Source organism: Bombus flavifrons, chromosome 16, assembly GCF_040668555.2.
Source record: "Bombus flavifrons isolate JBK064 chromosome 16, iyBomFlav1_principal, whole genome shotgun sequence".
NCBI classification, from domain to species: Eukaryota; Metazoa; Arthropoda; class Insecta; order Hymenoptera; family Apidae; genus Bombus; species Bombus flavifrons.
Genome location: NC_138457.1, coordinates 953395 through 973115, shown reverse-complemented (window position 1 = coordinate 973115; position 19721 = coordinate 953395). Strand labels below are relative to the sequence as shown.

Below are 19721 nucleotides of genomic sequence, written 5' to 3'. Positions count from 1 at the left end.
TTTAAGCGCTCTTTTCACTCCATTTAACGTGCAGAAAGAAATACACGCCAGTTTCAGCTTCGAAACAAGCGGAACAGCTCGCAAATCTCGATGATTTCGTCGATTTTGACGAAAACTAACCGTCATTTCCTTCCCGTTTGAGATATTTCGACGTTTAAGCGCTCTTTTCACTCCATTTAACGTGCAGAATGTAATACACGCCAGTTTCAGCTTCGAAACAAGCGGAACAGCTCGCAAATCTCAATGATTTCGGCGATTTTGACGTAAACTAACCGTCATTTCCTTCCCGTTTGAGATATTTCGACGTTTAAGCGCTCTTTTTACTCCATTTAACGTGCAGAATGTAATGCACGCCAGTTTCAGCTTCGAAACAAGCGGAACAGCTCGCAAATCTCGATGATTTCGTCGATTTTGACGAAAACTAACCGTCATTTCCTTCCCGTTTGAGATATTTCGACGTTTAAGCGCTCTTTTTACTCCATTTAACGTGCAGAATGTAATGCACGCCAGTTTCAGCTTCGAAACAAGCGGAACAGCTCGCAAATCTCGATGATTTCGTCGATTTTGAAGAAAACTAACCGTCATTTCTTTCCCGTTTGAGATATTTCGACGTTTAAGCGCTCTTTTTACTCCATTTAACGTGCAGAATGTAATGCACGCCAGTTTCAGCTTCGAAACAAGCGGAACAGCTCGCAAATCTCGATGATTTCGTCGATTTTGACGAAAACTAACCGTCATGTCCTTCCCGTTTGAGATATTTCGACGTTTAAGCGCTCTTTTCACTCCATTTAACGTGCAGAAAGTAATACACACCAGTTTCAGCTTCGAAACAAGCGGAACTGCTCGCAAATCTCGACGATTTCGTCGATTTTGACCAAAACTAACCGTCATTTCGTTCCCGTTTGAGATATTTCGACGTTTAAGCGCTCTTTTTACTCCATTTAACGTGCAGAATGTAATACACACCAGTTTGAGCTTCGAAACAAGCGGAACAGTTCGCAAATCTCGATGATTTTGTCGATTTTGACGAAAACTAACCGTCATTTCCTTCCCGTTTGAGATATTTCGACGTTTAAGCGCTCTTTTTACTCCATTTAACGTGCAGAATGCAAAACACGCCAGTTTCAGCTTCGAAACAAGCGGAGCAGCTCGCAAATCTCGATGATTTCGTCGATTTTGACGAAAACTAACCGTCATATCCCTCCCGTTTGAGATATTTCGACGTTTAAGCGCTCTTTTTACTCCATTTAACGTGCAGAATACAATACACGCCAGTGTCAATGTCTAAACAAGCGGAACAGCTCGCAAATCTCGATGATTTCGTCGATTTTGGCGAAAACTAACCGTCATTGCCTTCCCGTTTGAGATATTTCGACGTTTAAGCTCTCTTTTAACTCCATTTAACGTACAGAATATAATACACGCCAGCTTCAACGTCCAAACAAGCGGAACAGCTCGCAAATCTCGATGATTTCGTCGATTTTGACGAAAACTAACAGTCATTTCCTTCCCGTTTGAGATATTTCGACGTTTAAGCGCTCTTTTTACTCCATTTAACGTGCAGAATGTAATGCACTCCATTTTCAACGTCTAAACATGCGGAACAGCTCGCAAATCTCGATGATTTCGTCGATTTTGACTAAAACTAACTGTCATTTCCTTCCCGTTTGAGATATTTCGGCGTTTAAGGGCTCTTTTAACTCCATTTAACGTACAGAATATAATACACGCCAGTGTCAACGTCTAAACAAGCGGAACAGCTCGCAAATCTCGATGATTTCGTCGATTTTGACGAAAACTAACCGTCATATCCCTCCCGTTTGAGTTATTTCGACGATTAAGCGCTCTTTTTACACCATTTAACGTGCAGAATGTAATACACACCAGTTTCAGCTTCGAAACAAGCGGAACAGCTCGCAAATCTCGATGATTTCGTCGATTTTGACGAAAACTAACCGTCATTTCCTTCCCGTTTGAGATATTTCGACGTTCAAGCGCTCTTTTCACTCCATTTAACGTGCAGAATGTAATACATGCCAGTTTCAGCTTCGAAACAAGCGGAACAGCTCGCAAATCTCGATGATTTCGTCGATTTTGACGAAAACTAACAGTCATTTCCTTCCCGTTTGAGATATTTCGACGTTTAAGCGCTCTTTTTACTCCATTTAACGTGCAGAATGTAATGCACTCCATTTTCAACGTCTAAACATGCGGAACAGCTCGCAAATCTCGATGATTTCGTCGATTTTGACCAAAACTAACTGTCATTTCCTTCCCGTTTGAGATATTTCGGCGTTTAAGGGCTCTTTTAACTCCATTTAACGTACAGAATATAATACACGCCAGTGTCAACGTCTAAACAAGCGGAACAGCTCGCAAATCTCGATGATTTCGTCGATTTTGACGAAAACTAACCGTCATATCCCTCCCGTTTGAGTTATTTCGACGATTAAGCGCTCTTTTTACACCATTTAACGTGCAGAATGTAATACACACCAGTTTCAGCTTCGAAACAAGCGGAACAGCTCGCAAATCTCGATGATTTCGTCGATTTTGACGAAAACTAACCGTCATTTCCTTCCCGTTTGAGATATTTCGACGTTCAAGCGCTCTTTTCACTCCATTTAACGTGCAGAATGTAATACATGCCAGTTTCAGCTTCGAAACAAGCGGAACAGCTCGCAAATCTCAATGATTTCGGCGATTTTGACGTAAACTAACCGTCATTTCTTTCCCGTTTGAAATATTTCGACGTTTAAGCGCTCTTTTCACTCCATTTAACGTGGAGAATGTAATACACGCCAGTTTCAGCTTCGAAACATGCGGAACAGTTCGCAAATCTCGATGATTTCGTCGAATTTGACGAAAACTAACCGTCATTTCCTACCCGTTTGAGATATTTCGATGTTTAAGCGCTCTTTTCACTCCATTTAACGTGGAGAATGTAATACACGCCAGTTTCAGCTTCGAAACAAGCGGAACAGCTCGCAAATCTCAATGATTTCGTCGATTTTGACGAAAACTAACCGTCATTTCCTTCCCGTTTGAGATATTTCGACGTTTAAGCGCTCTTTTCACTCCATTTAACGTGCAGAATGTAATACACGCCAGTTTCAGCTTCGAAACAAGCGGAACAGCTCGCAAATCTCAATGATTTCGGCGATTTTGACGTAAACTAACCGTCATTTCCTTCCAGTTTGAGATATTTCGACGTTTAAGCGCTCTTTTTACTCCATTTAACGTGCAGAATGTAATGCACGCCAGTTTCAGCTTCGAAACAAGCGGAACAGCTCGCAAATCTCGATGATTTCGTCGATTTTGACGAAAACTAACCGTCATTTCCTTCCCGTTTGAGATATTTCGACGTTTAAGCGCTCTTTTCACTCCATTTAACGTGCAGAATGTAATGCACGCCAGTTTCAGCTTCGAAACAAGCGGAACAGCTCGCAAATCTCAATGATTTCGGCGATTTTGACGTAAACTAACCGTCATTTCCTTCCCGTTTGAGATATTTCGACGTTTAAGCGCTCTTTTCACTCCATTTAACATGCAGAATGTAATACACGCCAGTTTCAGCTTCGAAACAAGCGGAACAGCTCGCAAATCTCGATGATTTCGTCGATTTTGAAGAAAACTAACCGTCATTTCCTTCCCGTTTGAGATATTTCGACGTTTAAGCGCTCTTTTCACTCCATTTAACGTGCAGAATGTAATACACGCCAGTTTCAGCTTCGAAACAAGCAGAACAGCTCGCAAATCTCAATGATTTCGGCGATTTTAACGTAAACTAACCGTCATTTCCTTCCCGTTTGAGATATTTCGACGTTTAAGCGCTCTTTTTACTCCATTTAACGTGCAGAATGTAATGCACGCCAGTTTCAGCTTCGAAACAAGCGGAACAGCTCGCAAATCTCGATGATTTCGTCGATTTTGACGAAAACTAACCGTCATTACTTTCCCGTTTGAAATATTTCGACGTTTAAGCGCACTTTTTACTCCATTTAACGTGCAGAATGTAATACACACCAGTTTCAGCTTCGAAACAAGCGGAACAGTTCGCAAATCTCAATGATTTCGTCGATTTTGACGAAAACTAACCGTCATATCCTTCCCGTTTGAGATATTTCGACGTTTAAGAGCTCTCTTCACTCCATTTAACGTGCAGAATGTAATACACGCCAGTTTCAGCTTCGAAACAAGCGGAACAGCTCGCAAATCTCGATGATTTCGTCGATTTTGACGAAAACTAACCGTCATTTCTTTCCCGTTTGAAATATTTCGACGTTTAAGCGCACTTTTTACTCCATTTAACGTGCAGAATGTAATACACACCAGTTTCAGCTTCGAAACAAGCGGAACAGTTCGCAAATCTCAATGATTTCGTCGATTTTGACGAAAACTAACCGTCATATCCTTCCCGTTTGAGATATTTCGACGTTTAAGAGCTCTCTTCACTCCATTTAACGTGCAGAATGTAATACACGCCAGTTTCAGCTTCGAAACAAGCGGAACAGCTCGCAAATCTCGATGATTTCGTCGATTTTGACGAAAACTAACCGTCATTTCCTTCCCGTTTGAGATATTTCGACGTTTAAGCGCACTTTTCACTCCATTTAACGTGCAGAATGTAATACACGCCAGTTTCAGCTTCGAAACAAGCGGAACAGCTCGCAAATCTCAATGATTTCGGCGATTTTGACGTAAACTAACCGTCATTTCCTTCCCGTTTGAGATATTTCGACGTTTAAGCGCTCTTTTTACTCCATTTAACGTGCAGAATGTAATGCACGCCAGTTTCAGCTTCGAAGCAAGCGGAACAGCTCGCAAATCTCGATGATTTCGTCGATTTTGACGAAAACTAACCGTCATTTCATTCCCGTTTGAGATATTTCGACGTTTAAGCGCTCTTTTCACTCCATTTAACGTGCAGAATGTAATACACGCCAGTTTCAGCTTCGAAACAAGCGGAACAGCTCGCAAATCTCAATGATTTCGGCGATTTTGACGTAAACTAACCGTCATTTCCTTCCCGTTTGAGATATTTCGACGTTTAAGCGCTCTTTTCACTCCATTTAACGTGCAGAATGTAATACACGCCAGTTTCAGCTTCGAAACAAGCGGAACAGCTCGCAAATCTCGATGATTTCGTCCATTTTGAAGAAAACTAACCGTCATTTCCTTCCCGTTTGAGATATTTCGACGTTTAAGCGCTCTTTTCACTCCATTTAACGTGCAGAATGTAATACACGCCAGTTTCAGCTTCGAAACAAGCGGAACAGCTCGCAAATCTCAATGATTTCGGCGATTTTGACGTAAACTAACCGTCATTTCCTTCACGTTTGAGATATTTCGACGTTTAAGCGCTCTTTTTACTCCATTTAACGTGCAGAATGTAATGCACGCCAGTTTCAGCTTCGAAACAAGCGGAACAGCTCGCAAATCTCGATGATTTCGTCGATTTTGACGAAAACTAACCGTCATTTCCTTCCCGTTTGAAATATTTCGACGTGTAAGCGCTCTTTTTACTCCATTTAACGTGCAGAATGCAAAACACGCCAGTTTCAGCTTCGAAACAAGCGGAACAGCTCGCAAATCTCGATGATTTCGTCGATTTTGACGAAAGCTAACCGTCATTTCTTTCCCGTTTGAGATATTTCGACGTTTAAGCGCTCTTTTTACTCCATTTGACGTGCAGAATGTAACACACGTCAGTTTCAGCTTCGAAACAAGCGGAGCAGCTCGCAAATCTCGATGATTTCGTCGACTTTGACCAAAACTAACCGTTATATCCCTCCCGTTTCAGATATTTCGACGTTTAAGCGCTCTTTTTACTCCATTTAACGTGCAGAATATAATACACGCCAGTGTCAATGTCTAAACAAGCGGAACAGCTCGCAAATCTCGATGATTTCGTCGATTTTGACGAAAACTAACCGTCATTTCCTTCCCGTTTGAGATATTTCGACGTTTAAGCTCTCTTTTAACTCCATTTAACGTACAGAATATAATACACGCCAGTTTCAACGTCCAAACAAGCGGAACAGCTCGCAAATCTCGATGATTTCGTCGATTTTGACGAAAACTAACAGTCATTTCCTTCCCGTTTGAGATATTTCGACGTTTAAGAGCTCTTTTTACTCCATTTAACGTGCAGAATGTAATGCACTCCACTTTCAACGTCTAAACATGCGGAACAGCTCGCAAATCTCGATGATTTCGTCGATTTTGACCAAAACTAACTGTCATTTCCTTCCCGTTTGAGATATCTCGGCGTTTAAGGGCTCTTTTAACTCCATTTAACGTACAGAATATAATACAGGCCAGTGTCAACGTCTAAACAAGCGGAACAGCTCGCAAATCTCGATGATTTCGTCGATTTTGACGAAAACTAACCGTCATTTCCTTCCCGTTTGAGATATTTCGACGTTTAAGCGCTCTTTTTACTCCATTTAACGTGCAGAATGTAATGCACTCCATTTTCAACGTCTAAACATGCGGAACAGCTCGCAAATCTCGATGATTTCGTCGATTTTGACCAAAACTAACTGTCATTTCCTTCCCGTTTCAGTTATTTCGACGATTAAGCGCTCTTTTTACACCATTTAACGTGCAGAATGTAATACACACCAGTTTCAGCTTCGAAACAAGCGGAACAGCACGCAAATCTCGATGATTTCGTCGATTTTGACGAAAACTAACCGTCATTTCCTTCCCGTTTGAGATATTTCGACGTTTAAGCGCTCTTTTTACTCCATTTAACGTGCAGAATGTAATACACGCCAGTGTCAACGTCTAAACAATCGGAACAGCTCGCAAATCTCGATGATTTCGTCGATTTTGACCAAAACTAACTGTCATTTCCTTCCCGTTTGAGATATCTCGGCGTTTAAGGGCTCTTTTAACTCCATTTAACGTACAGAATATAATACACGCCAGTGTCAACGTCTAAACAAGCGGAACAGCTCGCAAATCTCGATGATTTCGTCGATTTTGAGGAAAACTAACCGTCATTTCCTTCCCGTTTGAGATATTTCGACGTATAAGCGCTCCTTTTACTCCATTTAACGTGCAGAATGTAATGCACTCCATTTTCAACGTCTAAACATGCGGAACAGCTCGCAAATCTCGATGATTTCGTCGATTTTGACCAAAACTAACTGTCATTTCCTTCCCGTTTGAGATATTTCGACGTTTAAGCGCTCTTTTTACTCCATTTAACGTGCAGAATGTAATGCACTCCATTTTCAACGTCTAAACATGCGGAACAGCTCGCAAATCTCGATGGTTTCGTCGATTTTGACCAAAACTAACTGTCATTTCCTTCCCGTTTGAGTTATTTCGACGATTAAGCGCTCTTTTTACACCATTTAACGTGCAGAATGTAATACACACCAGTTTCAGCTTCGAAAGAAGCGGAACAGCACGCAAATCTCGATGATTTCGTCGATTTTGACGAAAACTAACCGTCATTTCCTTCCCGTTTGAGATATTTCGACGTTTAAGCGCTCTTTTTACTCCATTTAACGTGCAGAATGTAATACACGCCAGTGTCAACGTCTAAACAATCGGAACAGCTCGCAAATCTCGATGATTTCGTCGATTTTGACCAAAACTAACTGTCATTTCCTTCCCGTTTGAGATATCTCGGCGTTTAAGGGCTCTTTTAACTCCATTTAACGTACAGAATATAATACACGCCAGTGTCAACGTCTAAACAAGCGGAACAGCTCGCAAATCTCGATGATTTCGTCGATTTTGACGAAAACTAACCGTCATTTCCTTCCCGTTTGAGATATTTCGACGTTTAAGCGCTCTTTTTACTCCATTTAACGTGCAGAATGTAATGCACTCCATTTTCAACGTCTAAACATGCGGAACAGCTCGCAAATCTCGATGATTTCGTCGATTTTGACCAAAACTAACTGTCATTTCCTTCCCGTTTGAGATATTTCGACGTTTAAGCGCTCATTTTACACCATTTGACGTGCAGAATGTAATACACACCAGTTTCAGCTTCGAAACAAGCGGAACAGTACGCAAATCTCGATGATTTCGTCGATTTTGACGAAAACTAACCGTCATTTCCTTCCCGTTTGAGATATATCGACGTATAAGCGCTCTTTTTACTCCATTTAACGTGCAGAATGCAATGCACAACCGTTTAACCGTCTAAACAATCGGAACAGCTCGCAAATCTCGATGATTTCGTCGATTTTGACCAAAACTAACTGTCATTTCCTTCCTGTTTGAGATATTTTGGCGTTTAAGGGCTCTTTTTACTCCATTTAACGTGCAGAATGTAATGCACGCCAGTGATTGGAATTAGGAAATATTATATTGAATTGAGCTATACTAAACTTGGTATAAGGAAATAAGGTTATGCTACACAAAAGTGACTGGTGACACAATACACAACGCACACATCGAATTAACCAAATTAAACGAAACTTATATAAATGCAAACCTGCCATCATCACCTGGTCATCATCCAGTGAAACGAAGGGGTGTCACCAGTGTTACTAAGTGTCATAAATGTAATGGCACAGGAATAATTTTTATTGGCGGTAAACAGAACAGTCAAAATCAGGCAGAGAAGCTGTTTCTTTGCAACGTATGTGATGGAACATTCTCCAGATATTCGTCACTTTGGTCCCATAAGAGACTTCATTCTGGAGACAAACCTTTCAAGTGCGAAGTTTGTGGCTTAGCTTTTGCAAATGCTGCTTATCTAAAAAATCATGGACGAGTGCATACTGGTGAAAAACCGTTTAAATGTAGTGTTTGTGGTATGCAGTTTTCGCAAAGTCCTCATTTAAAGAATCATGAGAGAATTCATTCTGGTGAACGTCCTTATCAGTGTGAAGTGTGTGAAAAAACATTCGCCAGACATTCGACCCTTTGGAATCACAGAAGAATTCATACCGGTGAAAAACCTTATAGATGTAATATATGCGGTTCGGCCTTTAATCAAGCTACACATCTGAAAAATCACGCGAAGGTTCACACTGGTGAAAAGCCTAATAGATGTGATATATGTGAGATCGGATTTTCCGATCGCTTCGCATTAAAGCGTCATCGTGCAATTCATGAAAAGTACGGTCAAACTGCCCGAAATCAGAATGCGAATAATCCAAGTAACGCACAGCAAGCGAACGCGTGTAATGGCTACCGTAGAGTTTGTTGACGGTGCTCGGTCTGCTTGTTCGCGCATCGGCCTATCCTGAGCCACGGTACGCGGCGACGTGGCCCAACCTGACGGGAATAAAATCAAAGAGAGCTTTAACGCTGAGGTACCGCTAATTTTATGCAACCGTGAAACCCGCGCTTCGTATACCAGTCGCCGCAACCGCCACCGCGCTTGGACGATATGATCTGCGCGGGTCAACGCTGCTCATTGACAAGCGTGTAACTCAAAACTGATTTCGTGGCATCCACAACAGGCGAAATCTTACCGGCGTTGTGCCCAGTGTTAATTTTAACGGGATCTAACGTATTAAAAAGGTGTATCAAAGCACTAAATCGATCGCCATTGATTTTTCCGTCGCGACCACGGCCCTACCGACACGAGGAATTTGTTTCTCGGATGTTGTATAGGACGAAACATATAAATTAGTTATTAAGGTATCACGATCACCAGGAATAATAGTGACCAGCTGCGCGGCATTCCGCGCCGCAGTCATGGCAACTAGAAGATCATCCGTTTGGCACCCAGACATGTAACCCGCGGCGCCCGTGTAGACTATCACATGGTCAAAGGCAACACATCAATGGCCCTAGAATCAAATGGCTTCAACGTGGTGTGGTTGAACACAACCCGTCCTGATCAAATACAACAGAGCCAACCAATCGAACAGCCAGTGAAGTGTTCCATGTTTACTCAAACTGAACAAACCAATAGTTTTACTCAGACGGAGCAGAGTAATTCGAGCTACGGCGATCAGAGACAGCAACAAGCAGCTATGTTTGACCCACAACAAATACAGCAGCAGCAAGCTGCTCAAGGTCAACAATCGCACCACAAGAACTCCACCCAGACGTACGCCAAACATGGCAATATTCAGCACCATCATCATTGGCCACAAGCGGGATATACACCCAAAAGGACCTGGATACACTTCGAGACCACGTCATGTTCCCGGCAGAAAAAACAGCAGTCTTAAACACATTGGCCAGAGGGGCGACAGGAAAATCAATCGTCCCTGGAATGGTAAACATCTTGGGAGTCATGGACGAAAACACACTAACGACAATAGCAAAGAATACCGCATCGAAATTATGGTCTGGTTTCATGGAATTTGGAACGATCAGTGCAGCAATATTTGGAATAATTGTAATATTTAAACTAATCAAGACAATAGTAGACATAACTATACACGGATACCAGTTAAGCGAGACTTACGGATGTGGAATCGCCCTACTAGGAGCAATATGCGGGTCAGTCACACACCTGCTATTATACCTCAAAAGAGGACGAAATGTCGACGATCCAGTGACACAACCTCAAGGAATATCAATAACACCAACAGTCACCCAACAACCAACAGCATCTACGTCCGCCTTGAGCGAACTCAGAGACACCATCAGTCAAATTTCTTCCGGAAATTTGAACTCCAAGGGCGGGGGTATCACGTCCCGCGCTCCGCACGTGCCGTAACGAAGATACAAAACTACTATACGCAAATCAGCGCGAGTAAAATTTGAATACACCAAGGAACACACGCTACTACAAAACAAAATAAAAGATTAACGAATAAGGGCGACTAGTAGACTAACAAATAGGGATGAATATATACGAAACACAAAATATGTAGAATAGAATCAACCAATAAATAAATATATGCACATAACATTAAATAAGTCTACCAATAACCGACACGCTATTTGAAAACCTATGGTTCAATAAATCAACCAATAAATAAAATATATGTATATAATATTACATAAACCTACCAATAACCTATGAATTTGACAACTTGGCAAAGGATAAACCACGATTCGAAAACCTAACCAATAACTATCAGTATAAAATAAAGTAAATAAAATCAATTAATAAACTGGACTAGATACGAACCGATCAAATAAATCAAGAATAAGAAGGATTATATATGACAAATTTGCAAAATAAAGGAAAGGAGCAACAGGAAGATATACTACAATCAATCAACGAAGACGGAATATGTAAAATACAAAAGAAAGAATTTAAATCAGTAAATAAAAATTAATTAATGAATTAAACGAGTCGCGAACCAAACGAGTAAACCAGGAAATAAGAATAACTACAAAAGGAAAATAATTGAAACACCAGGAATATATGTGTATATAAATATATTTTATTCAATCAACGCAGCAACAACTTGGAGAGTTACATATAAATATAAACATATATGCCAAACATGTAATAACCCAGAAACTATTAGAAACAATACTTCCAATACTATACTAATAATACAAATCCAACATTACCAAACTATAAATATATGAGTATATAAAATCAAAGAACTTATAGTCTAACGAATACATAAAACATACAATATTGCATTATTAAAGAAATAGAGGTTACATCGTCAGAAATATATATGTCGGAGATGAAAGGACATCGGAGTCCTCCCTTTGGAACCCCGGGAAAATCCCTTAACACCGTAGTCTAGATTCTATCATAGGCGTAATTAAACAATTGTCGTCTTTCGATCCGATTGTATTTGTTCAAGATTTGTGATAATGAGCTTGGGCTCGAGGCGATAGCCAGTCGCCGAACGCAGCCGCGGTCAAGGGATGAACGTTTTGCCTAACAAAGGTATGAAGTAATTCTATAGCTCTCCTTAAAAGAAATATCTCTGGCGACACATGACAGTAAACATTCCAACGGTCTCTGTCCCGTGGCCACACGCAGTTCCTATTCTTCGAGAAAGATGATTGCCAGATGTCGATGTCTCTCCACAGTACGTGATCAGCTAGCCCGAGGGCCGTTATAAACACTAATATCTAGTTACCTAAAGTCCTTCGAACAGATAAACAGTCTTTGTCCCAACTACGGGAAGATAGGGGAGATCTATTTCTTTCAACGAACGGCGCCTCCCACTAGCAACTTTCCCTCGAGGGCGGCTAGCATCTTTTTCTAACCACCGATATGGAGATTGACCAATTAGCAGCAACGCCAATTTCCCTCACCTTCTAAACGAAGGCTATCCTCGACGAATCCAAGAATCTCGTGTCCTTAGACACACCCCATCATAGTTTTCCTCTGCAGCATAATCGCGAAGGAAAGTCATTCTCTGGTGAGGTCGTATTAGCGAGTTACGTAACGTCTGCACGCTCGGTGGATATTCCACGTTTTAACAAAGAGTCCGACTTAGATTTTGTGAGCATGTTCATCCACCATCCCGTCGACCGCGGATTCGTTATTGAGCCTAGGATCATTGTCATTAGTTTCTCGAGTATCTAATTACCACGGTTCCTTGTCCAATCCTATAATAATCGTATCTGCACTAGTCAATGTCTTCTCTATTGCTTATCGACAATGCGTAAACCAAACGACGATTCGTTTCACGCCCCTAATCCTAATTGCAATGTAAACCCGACATATATATATGTGTGCGCACTCTACATTATTAAATTAAAATTATTAATTTAAGATACATACCTAAAACTAGCCAACATTCGGGTAAAATAATTATAAAATGAGAACTACATTACGTAACATGCATGTCTATATATATAAATATATAAATATATAATCTACACTCTAAACCAAACTACTACTAATAATCTAAATGAATATAAAAGAAATAGAACACACGACGCAACACTAGGAACTAAGTAACAACCTATCGACAGGCTAAAACGTTCAAAATAATTGACACCGCAACGACTTCAAGAATTGGGTACAGAGATTCCACTGTCAAACACAAATATGTGGAAAACATATTAAACACACGATAATCTAGAAATAAAACTTTAATACTATGTTGTCACAATACAAGATATATATGTATATATGAAATCAAAACATAACCTCAAACACGTAACATTATATTACTAAAGAATCTAAATGAAAATCACACTATTAGAAATATATACATATATACGTGTACGTGTGTGTGTTCTATCTTATTAAATGAAGTTAATATAAAATAAATAATTAACATTTCACTTCGTATGAAACTACACCAATAGAAGAAACATGTATATGCATATATATGTCGGAGAGAAAAGAACACCGGAGCCTCTGGAATGCTGGATAATCCCGTAACATTGTAACCTAGAGCCTACTATTGCTGTAATTAAACAATTGTAGTTATTCAACCTAATTGTAATTGTCCGAGATTTGTGATAGTGAGCTTGGGCTCGAGGCGACAGTCGGTCGCCAACGTGCCCGCGGTCAAGGGATGAACGCTTTGCCTAACAAAGGTGTGAAGTAATTCTATAGCTCTCCTTAAAAGAAATATCTCTGGCGACACGCGACAGTAAACATTCCAACGGTCTCTGTCCCGTGGCCACACGCAGTCCCTATTCTTCGAGTAAGATGATTGCCAGATGTCGATGTGTCTCCACAGTACGTGATCAGCTAGCCCGAGGGCCGTTATAAACACTAAGATCTAGTTACCTAAAGTCCTTCAAACAGATAAACAGTCTTTGTCCCAACTACGGGAAGATAGGGGAGATCTATTTCTTTCAACGAACGGCGTCTCCCACTAGCAACTTTCCTTCGAGGGCGGCTGGCATCTTTTCTAACCACCGATATGGAGATTGACCAATTAGCAGCAACGCCAATTTCCCTCACCTTCTGAACGAAGGCTATCCTCGACGAATCAGATGATCTCGTGTCCTTAGACACACCCCATCATAGTTTTCCTCTGTGGCATCATCGGGACGGGAAAGGCATTCTTTCACGCGATCTCATCGACTAAAGGAGTAACGTCTTTACGAATTATTATTGTTCAGACTTAGACCTCGCGAGCACGTTCGTTCATCATCCCATTGACCGCGGATTCGTTATCGAACCCGAGACCATTGTTACTAGTATCGCGGGTGCCTAATCACCATAGTCGATTGTTAAACTTGTATCATCCGTGCCTGTGCTAATAAACTGTGTCTTTATTATATCGCAACGATGGCTAATTTCAATGAAGACTCACCAAACACCCACAATCCTAACCGCAACGCCACTCCGACATATATATATGTCGGGTTTACATTGTAATTAGGATTAGGGGCGTGAAACGAATCGTCGTTTGGTTTACGCATTGTCGATAAGCAATAGAGAAGACATTGACTAGTGCAGATACGATTATTATAGGATTGGACAAGGAACCGTGGTAATTAGATACTCGAGAAACTAATGACAATGATCCTAGGCTCAATAATGAATCCGCGGTCGACGGGATGGTGGATGAACATGCTCACAAAATCTAAGTCGGACTCTTTGTTAAAACGTGGAATATCCACCGAGCGTGCAGACGTTACGTAACTCGCTAATACGACCTCACCAGAGAATGACTTTCCTTCGCGATTATGCTGCAGAGGAAAACTATGATGGGGTGTGTCTAAGGACACGAGATTCTTGGATTCGTCGAGGATAGCCTTCGTTTAGAAGGTGAGGGAAATTGGCGTTGCTGCTAATTGGTCAATCTCCATATCGGTGGTTAGAAAAAGATGCTAGCCGCCCTCGAGGGAAAGTTGCTAGTGGGAGACGCCGTTCGTTGAAAGAAATAGATCTCCCCTATCTTCCCGTAGTTGGGACAAAGACTGTTTATCTGTTCGAAGGACTTTAGGTAACTAGATATTAGTGTTTATAACGGCCCTCGGGCTAGCTGATCACGTACTGTGGAGAGACATCGACATCTGGCAATCATCTTTCTCGAAGAATAGGAACTGCGTGTGGCCACGGGACAGAGACCGTTGGAATGTTTACTGTCATGTGTCGCCAGAGATATTTCTTTTAAGGAGAGCTATAGAATTACTTCATACCTTTGTTAGGCAAAACGTTCATCCCTTGACCGCGGGCACGTTGGCGACCGACTGTCGCCTCGAGCCCAAGCTCACTATCACAAATCTCGGACAATTACAATTAGGTTGAATAACTACAATTGTTTAATTACAGCTATAGTAGGCTCTAGGTTACAATGTTGCGGGATTATCCAGCATTCCAGAGGCTCCGGTGTTCTTTCCTCTCCGACATATATATGTATAAAAAAAAGGAAATTATATTTATATATTTTCTCTTCTCCCTTTCCTCCTTTTTCTTTCTCCCTTTTTTTTATTACAACTTTGTTTTATTTTAGGTTTGATGTATATGCTATCAGTGAAAATAATTTTATGAAGGCTACTTGAGTTATAATTATATACATATATGCATACGTTTTGGTGAGTAATATAAATGGGATTTATTTTATCGTTATAAATATATATAAGTATATATTATCAATAGGTATAAATGTCACAAATGTAGCTTGTTTTCGTATATATATATATATGTGTGTATAAATATGCCAGTTTATTTTATGAGTCACTTGCATTGTCAATGGAAGTGAGTGTTGCAATTATCACCTACTTTAAAACATGCGTGTATATATATTGGTAAACATGAATGAAAATTATATGTATAGTTATTAATGTTGTTTGTTTACAGGTGGATAGTATAAGTATACAAGTACGTTATATTTCGATGGTGCGGAGTATCATTCTTTGAACTAAAAATTCTCTTTCAAGGTGAGTCACATTATTGTAGACCATCATGCATTGGAGGCATGATATAGCGGGTTGTAGGTTCGCTAGGTTTATATCGCACATGCTGCAGTATAATATTTGTATACTTGCAGGTACTCCGCATAGGAAATGAGTGGGCGGCTCTTCACATAGGTCCTGCTCGTCTTGATCTAGGTTGTCGAAACAATCTTGACAAAGATAGCCGCTATAAAAATGGTAAACGGAGCGTATCAACCGAGCACAGAGGCAGGATTCAACCTCCTCCGTCACCTCCAGATCGAATGCGAGCTTGGGTCCGTCTGGGTTTTCTATGTCGGAATTGATGAGTTCGCCACTCGTTCTGTACATACATACAAAAACAATTAATATATTTTCTCCTTTTTTTTTTATATATATTTCGTTCGGACCTGTTCCTTTATATGAATATTGTATCCCTGTATATAATATAATATATATGTGATATGTTATGATTATGTTAGTTATTATTTATTATTTCTTTTTTTTTTCTTTTTACCCTTCTCTCACTCTCCTCTTTTTTTTTTTTATTAGTACCTAACATAGCTATCATGATCCTATATTACATTGCATTGGTTATTATTCGTGAGGAGGTGTGTGTGTGTGGGGTGTGCGCGACGGATTTTTTCCAACATGGTCGCTCGCGTGTATCTCTGGTATGGTGTTGTTTTAATGTCAACAGTAATGTATTATTGAAATAACTGGTTATGATTTTATTTAGTAGTGTTTTGTAATATTGTTTTGTGTTTCATGGTATTGTGTGTGTAAATACCGCGTGTTACTTTAATGTAATAACATGGGTTATATTGTTATCGAATTTCAATGGTCATTGTTTTGGTTATACGTGACTTGCGTTTATATAAGTCTCGTTAAATTTAGTTAGTATTTTGTGTATTGTGTTACCAGTCGCTTTCATGTAGCATAACTTTATTCCTTGGTACTAAGTTCAGTCATGACTTGTTAATATTTAGTTAGTCTATCTTGATTAGTTTCTAACCTATTTCTGTGTTTATTAACCTTTCTTATTTCCCTATTAATTTTATTATTGCTTATGTTTGCTATTGTTATTATTTTATGTATGATATGAATTAGTTCCTTTATTAGTGATTAAGTTTTATTTATTAGATTAACATTGTTTGTAAAAAAAATTTTCTTTTAGATTTTTGATGCTGCGTTGCTTACCTGGATCATTCCCACAACATCATCAGATTCTTCGGTATACCTTGTATACTTACTATGGTTGCCTTCAATCATCCTATGTCTGTGATCATAAAGGTACTGTTTAATTTATTAATTCAATATGTGTATGATATATTGTGTGAGCGACCGCTATTGTGTATTACAAAATATGCTTCTACATGTTAGATATAATAGTTAATACAATATACTATCTTTTTACTCCGGTTATATCTATTACTAGCTTCCAATTAATCTATCTTAATTATCTTCCTAACCACTTTCTATACTTATCAGCTATTTTATTTCTTCTTACTAATCTGTGAAATTCATGCCTGTACACTTCCTTGTATGGTGTTTGATTGTTTATGAGGTAAGTTGCACCTTCACTGTTTTAAATATTCGTTGAACTATCACGTTTCATATTCAAACAATAATTGGAGCACTTGTAGTAATCTTTCCCTTTTTTCTTCAGGTTACCTGCTATCTGTGTTATTCGACGAACAGTGTCACGCTTTCACAGTCTTGCTATGACGTTTAGTAGTGTTGTATCTTGCACCAAGGCGATTGAAGTTAATCCATTTATTTACTTTCAGCTGGCTGTCATACATGGTGTTCTGCAAACAGGGATCCATGACCTATTTTGCACGTAAACCTTCTTGCATGTTGATTACTTGTTCACAAGGTAAATTTCACTTTCACTATTTTAATTATTTGTTGAATTAACACATTTTATATTCAAACAATAATCGAAGCACACTTAATAATTTTCCTTTTTCCTTTTAGGTTTTCGCTATCTGTATTACTCGAAGAACAGCACTACAACGCACACACTACTATGTTGCCCACTGAAATCACTTTAGTTATTGGTTATTTCGATTATGCGCTAGTTTTAACTTGTTTAAGTGCACTATTCGCGGAATCCCTTTTACTTCAATCTTGACGTTTTGGTTTTGCAAGATTTCTAGCACTTTATGTGGTCCAGTATATTGATCGGAGAATTTTCCTTTACTAGGTTCTTTTAATAGATATATTGAATCCCCTACTTTAAAATTTTGAGGGTTGATTCGTCGGTCGTAATATTCTTTTGATTTTAGTTTAGATTTTCTCAAATTATCCCTTGCCATTCGTTGTACCGTGTTAATTTTATCGAACAGATCTCCGAGGTATTCTGCGTATGTTGGTTCCATGTTCTCTTCGATTATTACTTCACCAGTAGACTCTCTAGCTAAATGTCCAAAGACTAATTCGTGCGGAGAGAATTTCGTTCCTTCGTGTACAGAAGTATTATAGGAAAACATAGCTAATTCCACCCATTCGTCCCAGTTTTTGGAATTTTCAATGTATAGCTTGAGATATTCGATCAGTACGTGGTGGGATCTTTCGATTGAACCGTTACTTTGTGGATGATATGCCGTCGTGGTATATTGTTTGATGCGGAATCTCTTTGCTACTTTCTTCATTAGCGAGGATGTGAAGTTTGTTCCTTGATCAGTGAGAATAGCTCTCGGCGACCCGAAACGACAAATAAATTGCTTTACGAATGCATCCGCTACCTCGGCTGAAGAGACTCCTCCTATTGGAATCCCGATAGAGTATTTCGTTAATAAATCTTGGATAGTTAATATATATTCATTTCCCCTTTGAGTTTTTGGCAATGGACCTACAATATCCATACTAATCTTGTCGAACGCTTTACCTGGTGTGTCTGTAAGTACCATCGGTTGTTTTGCTTTTATTCTTGTGAGTTTCTTCAATTGACATTCCTTACATGTGTTTACGTAATCTTGAATTTCCTTTTTCATGTTTTCCCAATAGTAATATTGTCGTATTCTTTGATAAGTTTTTGTTATTCCTTTGTGTCCTGCTACACTTGATTCATGTTTTTCTCGTATTATGTTGTTCCGTGCTTCCACAGGCGGGGTAATTACTTCCCCAGTGCAAATGGTGATGGTTAGGGTTTTTTCCATAAATATTTCCTTCAATTTTCTGATTGTATATCGCCAGGGTATTTCCTCCAAGTTTCCTTTGCTAATGCTAAAGGAAGTAAACTGTTTTTCATTTACTACATCTAGTAGAGATCGTAGTGAGTTTAATAAATTTTCTGGTGCTATTGGAATATTTCTATTTTCCTTTATTGGTAGAGATACGATGTATTTCCCGGAATCGTAGTTCAATCTTGCTTTTTCCAACATTAAATCTTCATAACGAGGCAATTTTCCTGTCTCCTTCATTTCTAAGGCTCCTTTATCTATCGGGTTGCCATGTACATCTATGAATATTATTTTATGGTCATTTACTCTTGTAATTGAATCTCGGGTTTCTGAAATTTTTAGTTCCGCAATTATTGTAGGTCTCTGGTCCTTTTCTCGTTGTGGAATTAATTCCGGAATTACAGTAGAGAGCTCTTCTTCGCTTGTCGTATCTGTGTCTTCTTTTCCTCGCTTGGTTATTCCTCTATCTGTACTTACATCGACTTCTGCTAGTGCCTGATCAAAATATTTTATTGGGGTTTCTTCTATTGTACGATGTTTTCGGGTGAAAACCTTTCCTTGATTTTTAAAATCGCTGGCTTGAGGCCAGGCGCGTGGTTTAGCTTCGAATATGGGAGAATCTTCGGTTAACGTATCCAATTTGAATCTTTTTGAGACATGCGTATCCCTTTCTCGTTGTTGAGTTAGTTCTGGAATTTCGGCGGAATACTCCTCTTTGCTTGTTGCATCCATGCCCCTTTTCCCTCGATCAGTTATTTCTCTATTTACATCGAGCTCAGCTAGTGCTTCGTCAAAATATTTTACGGGCGTTTCTTCCAATGCAAGGTACTT

The 19721-nt window shown here is 39.6% G+C and overlaps 1 long non-coding RNA gene across 1 annotated transcript in view; it reads left to right on the top strand.

Annotated features, from left to right (window-relative positions):
- Window positions 1–18109, top strand: part of LOC138188108 (uncharacterized) — a 90046-nt gene extending 71937 nt beyond the window's left edge. The window contains exon 3 of the long non-coding RNA XR_011175359.1: window positions 17493–18109. This is a non-coding gene — a long non-coding RNA (uncharacterized LOC138188108). The remainder of the gene's footprint in view (window positions 1–17492) is intronic.
- The last annotated feature ends 1612 nt before the right edge of the window (window positions 18110–19721 follow it).